Genomic DNA, 9,361 nt, shown 5'->3' on the forward strand with positions numbered 1-9,361 from the left:
TGCATAGCACATGCAATAATGAGCAGGCCCAGGAATAGACAGTTTACAGGGAAACCAGAACAGTCGGGCTCCTACTGCCCAGAGGTGGAGAACTCTGTGTAGAGCAGTTCAGAAGGGTACCTGGGTAACTTCACTGGCCTTTCTCCAAAGGGCCTGTAAATGTGGTAAAGCAGTTAGAAATAATTGTTAGATCTCCACTAACTGTACTTGAAGTTTTATTTTTACTTCAACAGTATATCACCCTCCTTCCATTGCTATGACAACTGCAGAGTCATACTGTCATAATTACATTACAGTTTAGTTCCCTGGAAATTTCCCTAGTCTACAAAAAGAGAAGAGTCTGGAAGGAGTGCTCCACTTTGAAGAACGTGGGTGTCAAAAAGTAATGGATGGCTGATACTATGGCTAATTTAACATATGAGCATTTAGGTTCAGCTTCAGCTCCTGGTAAAGTCATTGTCAGTGCTATTGACTTTAGTGTGGATTGACTTCAAAGCAGGGATCTTTTCCTAAAATCAGAACTGCTGCTTGTTCTTTCCAAGACTGTGGAACAGCTGTATACTAAGATACAGGGGATATTCAAATACACACTACAAATGTATTACTAAAAGGTACTGCTTTAATGCACCAAAAGGCAGTAGGCAATCATTAGAGTAACTTGTAAAAAGCATGAATGTTGCTTCAATGAAAGAGTTTTCCAATAAAGGTGGGGCAAAATTGCATTCAGTTTTATCCATAGTTTAGCTGCTTGCTAAAGTTGAGACTTTAGTACAACATTTGATGTAGTCATGAAATTGGAAGACTAGAAGAATTAGGCAAAAATTATTATAGTATTTGTAATTAATTTAGTTCCTAATTATAAGTAACCTGATCATTTTATATGGCTTCTAAAATAAGCTGATTTTTTTAAATTATGTTTACAATTTCTTGTAAATCAGACAGTGTGCAAAATTTAAATGCAATGGAGAGAGTAGCAAAGCCCCCACAGTGTTTATAATTGATCCACTTAGTACTTATTTACAAACCTAAGGTTTTGTGTCACGTTTAGCCTTCATCCTAAGGAAACAAAGTGTATGCAGTAAATCTGTCCAGCGTTTTCCATCAGTCTGCTTGCTATAAACTAGATCTGGTAGGACAGAAGCTGGAAAAGTTGCTCTAAGAGTTCTAAGAAACCTTGTAAGAATTTGGAGCTGGAGGAGGAGAGAGACTTGACTGCTCTTTGGACAGGATCAGAGTGTAACTCCCCTTTTGGTTTCTGTTTGGCCACCCGGCTGCCAGAAGGCAAAAGCTGTGTGGTCACACAGCTGCTGGCAGCTCTGCAGTGCTGGGTGCCAGTGGGGCATGTGGGAAGGAGGCAAGTCTCAGCACATCTTTTAGAGAGAGGATGAAAACTGCAGACACATCAAGGGGCCCTGGGAAACCCTCAGGTGCAGCCTTTAGGACTCAGTGGGATGCTGGAAGGGAAGAGCAGTGTGGAGGAATGTTACAGTTTCTGGTGGTAGGAGCTTGGCACAGTTTGGAAGGAGATGCTGAGGTCCTGGGACACGAGTTCTTTAAAATCCCAAGTTTGATTAGTTCTGCTGCTGACGCCTCAGGGGGCTTTTCATGTCCTTTTTAGACCTGTTTTAGAGACTGGGGTTATGCTGTTTGTTATGTATTTTTAACATGGCACTCATTTGTTGCAGGTACACGCTTTTGTGTAACTGGAAAGAACATGTTTTCTTTGACTTATATTTAGCTGCCTAGCTAAAGCCATCCATTTTCCTTGAGGAATTAGATTGCTCTGAGGGCAAAGGAAACTAATTCCCCCACTCTGCTGTTCAGCTGGCTGCTGGGGAGAAATGTGAAATGGAGGGATTAATCAGGTACATGCCAAAGGGAACCCTAACAGCAGCTCTTTTCTCCAATGTACAGCTCTGTCACCTTCAGCCACTTTGCAAGAATTTACTGTTTTTGTGATGCCTGCCTGTACAGGATACATTACCACAGCAGTTTGAGGTTCATATTCCTTTTCATATACTACATGCATTTTCTCAGAAACTCCACAGAAGTACATTTTTCCATCCATAATCTTTCCTTTATTTGAAGTTACTACATTTAACTCTGGACAACGCTACATGACCTAAGGAAGTAATTTGTTTGTTTTCTTAGCAAAGTAGTTGAAAGATTTCTCTTATTTGCCAAGTCATCTTCTATTGATTTGAACATTTTCTGTGAGTTTCCAAGCTCCCTATGTGGTAAAGCCTCTTAACTGCTTATTCTAAGATCCTGGCCACTGCAGCTCTGCAGGTAGTGTTACAAACATCCAGGCTCTGCTGTGAGGGCTAGGTTCTGCCATGGCTGAAAGAGCCTGGGGGGATCTGTGCACAGGGACACCCTCTCCTTAGCTGAGGTGGCCCCACGGAGCCCTGATGTGCTCTAGGGATTCAAACCTGGGTGAGGCTGGATGTGTGCTGGACTGACACCTGCAGCTTGTGGGAAAATTGCATCTTGTAAGCAACGAAGAGGATTAGCAAGGGGTTCTCACTGAGATGACTCCCTCAGCAGCGAGTCTGGCTATTTGGTTTTAAATGACAGAGGAACTTTGGAGGGGATGAATATTCACTGCAAAAGTCTCCTTCCCTTAGTTTTTTGTCCCCCTCTCTCTCATCTGTTCTACTCACAAAACTTAATTAAATGAACGTGGAAACAACCAGGCCTAAATAATGAAGCCCACATCTGATTTCAGAGGAATGTGCTTTTAGCAGTAGAATTTACATTTTTCAGATAAGGTTGGTATGCAAGTTAAAAAGACAAAGCCATCTGCTACTGAAATACACAGACTTGTGACTATTTTTGGCTCTTTCTTAAACTTTTGCCACAGATTTTAAATGCACTTGTGCTAAGACTTTTCTAAGGTAATGTCTTCAAGAGAATGTAATCTTTCAGAATCCCTCAGTTTAATATCAGAGGAGAAATCCCGTGCAAATAACGGATTGTTACAATTTAGTGGCCGAAGCAGACTGTTTGGAATTGTTAGCACATAGAGAGTTCAGGTCTGTGTCAAACCACTGCCTTAAATTCATGTTAGCAGTTTAATCCTCCTTGCAGTGCTAACTGCTCACTTTCAGAAATCACAAGCATTTCTTCCACAGGTCAGAAACGTCCCTGTGATTATCTGGCTAGACACATGAGTAAGAGTTTGTGAGCTCCTTTTGGCTCAGGATACCAGGCGCTGTCACAAACAATAAAGTTGCCTGTCTGAGCCCTATCAGCTCTTGCTTAAACTCTTCTGACTCGTCAAACAGCAGAACCTTTTAAATCATTTACAAGCAGGCAGTGTAATAAGGTTGTTACTTCAGTTATGAAAGCACCTGGATGACAGGGACAGTACATTTTGTTGGCTTTTTTTCTTTCCTCTCAACCTTTTACAGTATCTTTGGTTCCCTGAATCTTGATTTTTAACAAAGAACTAATTATTTGTACTGAAAGGCCTCATGGATATTGGAAAAGTCAAACGTTGCATGCAGAGATGAGCTAACAAGCGAAGTTTTGAACAGGTAAAGTTCAAGCTTAAACAGGACAACATTTTAACCTGTTCCATTACTCCTAAACAACATCAAAGGCTGTTTGTCTTGTGGAATAAAATTACTTCTTATATGCTATGTTGCACTAAAGATATTCAGATAGACTGAAATATTAAAGTAGTTTGGTATAGGGGAAGGACATTTTATTAGAATCAGCTGAAAAAATAGTATATAGAATCAGAGAGAAAATTAATTTCTCATAGCATTAGAATATTAAAGCTCTGTTACCATTTAGTTTTTATCCTAACAAAATGTGTATGAACACAGCATGTCTACATTCTTTTCAAGGGTCTTGCTATTCCTTTTTCTTCTGTTAGTATTGTACAAATCATACACAATCTTGACTCGTATCTTTAAAATAACCTTTCTCTTTCTGACTGATACTTAGTCATGATGCTCAAATTGGAGAAGCATTTCCTTAAATACCTTGCATCATACATATAACCTGTAGAGAGAATGAAATATATAGCACCTATTCAATGTATAATTTGTGTGCATTTTTAGAAGCGGAAAGACATTTATGGACAGTTCTAGTGTATTTTTGGAGACCATCGTTGCATAGTTGCTTGCATACAGGATTAACCCTTAAGGAAAAACGAGAGAAGCAGAAATTTGAAGTAATCACTGTGGGGAAGAAGGAATTCTGGATTTTGCATATCTTTTATCCTGTCTCATGTCCTTTCTTACAGGATTTGCTTGAGGTCTGAGTTCTCATATGTAAATAGGTTTGTCTTGTCTCCAGTGCTTTGTGTGGTTTAACAATAGGACTTTTTTTCACTTATCACTAGCCAGTCATTCAAAAAGTCCTTTCTGTTTCTGTTGCAAATGCAGAACTGTTTGAGGCTTTCAATGTTCCTTTTTCTCACAGAGGATAATACTCTTTTCTGTGCTTTTGAATGCAGGTGTGTACAGGCAGAATACATCAATCAGGGAGAGAAGCCAAGCATATCTCGTTATTGCCACAGAGATTTATTTGTATAAGCATCTGCTAAAAAGTGTGCCCACTAATGAAAATCTACACTACAAATTCTTTTGCAAATTAGGAGGGAGTTTGTATGGATGCATTTGTTCTTCAGGAACAGAGATCTCAAGGCACCATGCTCATTCTCTCATTCTCTGAATTACTTTCATTTGTAGGCACTGACTGTATTTTTGTTTCAGCTTACTGGTGTTACCCAGTATTCACTTCCTTACAAAAAGTTTGTAGTAGATCTGAAGAGGTGCAGGTTGCCTTGTTCATTTAAAATTAAATCTGTAATGCTTTGTAGTCCTGCAGCCAAGGAATTTGATGGATTTTTGTGTCACTGGTTTAGCAAGGCTAAGCAGAGGGTAGCGGGATAGGAAGCGTGCAACCTGGAGAATAAAATTGAAGGACAGAATCTTTCTAAAAGACCAACCCACCATCTTCACAATGGATTCCTCAAGTAAAATCTTGTATTTTCACAAAATCATATTGCTTGAGTAAATGGTCATAGCTGAAAAACAGCTGGGCATCAAACTGCCACTACGCGCCAGAGGAGCTGATAGGTCTCCTAATTTAGGAAAGGCAACTTAGGTTTGGTCTCTGAGAGCCAGAATCTCTGCCTGCCAGGGAGAACATCTGTCAGGAGTGCCTACCCATCCCAGTGGCTGGCGGAAGCACCAGATGACCTCTGAGATCACTTCTAGCCCTGTCGGATTCTGTGAAAACAAAACTATTCCCAAGGGGGTGGCAGAGGCAGCTGCCAGCTCAGGACAAAGAGCTGAGCCTTCAGGAGCAGCTGCTGCAAGTTTAGAGGAGACAGCACTTTCCAATATAATGGCATGCAATGACAGATGGCACCTTCCACCCTGCCATTATAGTGAGGAAGGATCTGCCCACGAGGGCTTCCTGTTTTGCCACCCCTTATTAGGTCGTGTTGGACAGGAATAAAAACACCTCTCTGAACTTTCAGTCAAAGTGCTTGTGCAGCTGAATTAGATCAGAATCATCATGCTGGCATTTTGTTACATAAAAGTAGCTGACTAACAATGAAAGGAGGGAGACGTGATCTTTGTGATCTTTACATGCTTCTGATACTGTTTCATCAGGGACATGACTTTTTTTTTTAACTGATACAATCTGTTCTGTGGCACAATACTCAAACTATTGTGGGAGGAAGGTACCTTTCTTGCTGGTGGCCTTTTCTTTCAGTGTAGGACCTTAAAACAGACAGAAGCTGCACCATTTCAAACAGATAAGGCAGAAAATGCACAGGCTGTAGGAACAGAATTGACTTTCCTTCTACTTACACACACAGACACACACATCATTTACATAAACTGCACAATTCAGTTGAGCAGAGAACTATTTTAGGGGAAAGTCCACTTAAAGAAGTGCAAAATACATTTGAAAAGATGTGATTTTTAGTACAAACTAAGCCTTCTCATGTGGTTGTGTAAAGAAATGAATACCTGCCATTGTGTTCGTCCACAGGAAAGTTAATTTGCTTTTCTAAAGAAAAGGGTTCAAATAATATCCACCATTCCTGGAAGGAATTCTTCATGAATCATCATTTTGCTCTCTCTCAGGACAAAATGAGTAAGAGATGGATTGTGCTTCCCTTACTGTGCAACCCATCTGCCATTTTCACACAGATTCCTGCTTTGGACAAATTTATAAGGTGTATGCTCAATGTGATACATTCACTTTTGGTCCCTATCCCGCAAAATCCAATACATTTTTTCTCGTGCTGGTATGTGGCATGTTATTATCCAGTGGATGTTCTCAATGGGAAATGTTTTCTTCCTAGTTATTACTGCACTTCTGTTGGCTTTTGATTTTTAGTGATCAAAAGAACACTGTAGCCCTACTGAGAGAAAGAGAGACTATCTCTACTGTAGCCAAGACATGATACATATGTGGCTTTGATGGTTAGAACCAAAGCTTTATTCTGGAAGTGAAGTGAGAGACCAAAGAAAGGATCAAAGTTAAGGAGTGATGCATCTGTGACAGCATCAGATGGGCTGCAGCTTGCCTGGCAGGGAATCACTATAAAGGTAACACCCACAGATGCTTAGAGAGTGAATAAGCAGTTCTGACGAAGGAGTGCAAGGTGAGTAGAAGTGCTTCTATATTGTTGAGGTTTTGTTTTTTGTTTTAAATCTGTGTGATGTTATTGACTTTGTTTACTGAAAAGATATCAATGGTTTATAGTATTTTTTAAGAAATATTTTTCTGCAAAGTGTACCAGTGCTTTCTATCTCGAAATCTCAAACTAAAGTACTTTTTTTTTTCTTTTAGATAGGTGAAAGTAAGATCAGCTAATGTGCCAGCTCCCTTTGCTCCAAGTTTGTTAACTAATTTCAGATTTATTTTGGCACACAACAGCTGCAGTAACTTCAAAATCATAATATGGGATTAGTGATTTGCTGTATATACCCCTAAAAGTCTTCAGATGTGTACATTCCAGGACTGCATGCCAGTGAGGGTCAGAATTAAAGCTCCCCTTAGTATAACAAAGACTTTAAACATGTCACCTTTAATATTCACATTCTCTGGCTCCAGGCATGACTGTTTCATATCTGACATTCACGGTGTTGACTGACTCCTAACAACCTGCAGCTGAAAGGACTTAATGCTTTTCATCTTTCTAAGCAGACATGAACAAATTAATCCTCCCCCAAATCCTGTGATGGTGGAGATAACAATCGTTTTATGGAGCCACATATATGACTTGCTCAAGGTCACAGCACTGGCCAGTCTTAGAGCCAGGATTAGGATTCAGGTCTCATTTCAGGTCCCTGGTCCTGTGCTCAGAGAGCCATGGCACGCACTTCTCTGCAGCAAAACAGTTCTTTTGCCTAAAAAATGTCCTCAGAATTACAGTTAGAGATTGCAAGAAATCAAGGGGATCATCTGGATTTATTTCAGCAGCAGCCAGCACATGTAAAAACTCTTAAGTTCACACTCTTATGCTTCTATGTAAAGGAATTTAAACCACATTTTTACCCAGGGGAAAAAACCTCCAACAAACCCAAACAATATCTATTATTCTAATGAATAGCAATTAAAACATCATTAGCACTATTCCGTAGTTGCTTTGGAGACCTGTAATTTGTCTACACAGAGCTCAAAAAAAGTTTTACAAATTTAGGACAGCAGATCATGTTTAGGAAAAAGATTTTATGAAGCTCCTTATGTTCATATCTTCTTTCTTGCCAGCTCAGTAATACAGTAGCATTACTGGAAAGACTAAGGTCAGAACAGCTAAGAGGCATGAGAGAAAATGGGAATCTTGTTACATAGAGCTTCTTTCAAATTTTAACTGCAGAAACCCGAGTTTCAAATTAATTCATAAACAAAAATCCTATTGATTTTTAGCAGTGGAGGAATGCATTCCTCTCTGGCCACATGAATTTTTGCAGAGCTCAGTAAGACTCAGAATAATCCCAGCTTGCGGAACTGTTTAGGTTTTTAAGAGATGTCATCCTGAACTATTTTGTATTTTATAGCTTTCATGGTTGTATCTTGAATTGACCTTGATACCAAGTCACCAAAACAAGTATTTTGTGACCTGTTTTTCATCATTAATTTCATTCTCACATTTCTCCAAACTGAAGACGGATGTTCATTTCTGAAAGCTTGGATTTGTGATTTTAAAAAACCAAAAATTAATCCAAGAACACATATGTAAGAGTGTCTGTGTGTTCCTTCCAGTTTTGAAATCGACAGAGGTTTCCTTATCAACAAAGGTTTCCTTATCAACTCCAGATGGCACTGCAGTGCTTAACACCACCGGGCTGGGGAGAGCTCAAGGAATGCAAAAGCAGGCGAGCCCCTGAGAAACAAGGGCCTGCTTGTTTTATCCGAAATCAGCTAATAGTTTTCCAGTACAGATGTCCTACTTTACTTTCAGTTTGGTGAAGACTGGGGTAAGAAATGGCAGCTTATATGCCTCTGAGATAGGACTTGTGTGGAAGAAAGGGCTCCCTTGTCTGTATGTGCAGGAGGTCACAAGGGTAGTAGCCCGTGCACCAGCAAAGCCTAATGCAGCACACACTAAAGCAGAATGAAGGGAGAAGCTTTGCTGTTGCACAGCTCTTCCTAATCAGTGATTAGTTCTATCGCTATACAATTGGTAATTCTGTGTTATAAAAGTGTATTTTCAAGGCTGTAGTGCAAACCATTGAAGTAATGAGGTCACTGGTACTTTTCTAGGGAAACTCATAGACTTTACTGCTTGGAAGACATCTTTTGCTATGTCATGTTATCACTTAGACTATTAAAAAACGTCTGCAATAAATACTACTCTTCTTCCATGTTCAGCATTTGTAAACTTGGGAGTAGGATGTTTTTAGATTTGCTTAATGATGCACTCATAAACATCTATACCGTGTATTTTCTTACATATTTTTCTTGAGATGCTCTCTCCTTAGTTTTTATTACCATCTTAATTTTGTAGAAGTCTGCCAGACTCCTACCTTCTCTTTTAACCCTCCTTAGCTTTTACTGTAATTCTCCAATTTTGCATACCCTCATTTCTAAATCCTTGCTACATGGCCTGTGGACCCACAGAATTTCCCAGCTCCCACTGTGCAATCACTGAGCCATTGCTCAATCTAAGTCTCTGTTACACCCCTGGTTCTTCTGTGTGTTTCATGCAATGGAGTTCTGAATTTACTCCATAGGCCACAATACCCCTTCTGATTCCAAGCAAAACTCAAAGAGTTTCTATAGGTCCACTTCCAGGCTGCTGTATTTTAAACTCAAATAAATCCTCTCCTATAAGTTAATGAAATTGATGATGATACATAGAAAGGGCTATTGGCCATCC

This window comes from Chamaea fasciata, unplaced genomic scaffold, assembly GCF_029207755.1.
Source record: "Chamaea fasciata isolate MVZ Bird 193981 ecotype frontalis unplaced genomic scaffold, bChaFas1.0.hap1 SCAF_3, whole genome shotgun sequence".
Classification (NCBI taxonomy): Eukaryota; Metazoa; Chordata; class Aves; order Passeriformes; family Sylviidae; genus Chamaea; species Chamaea fasciata.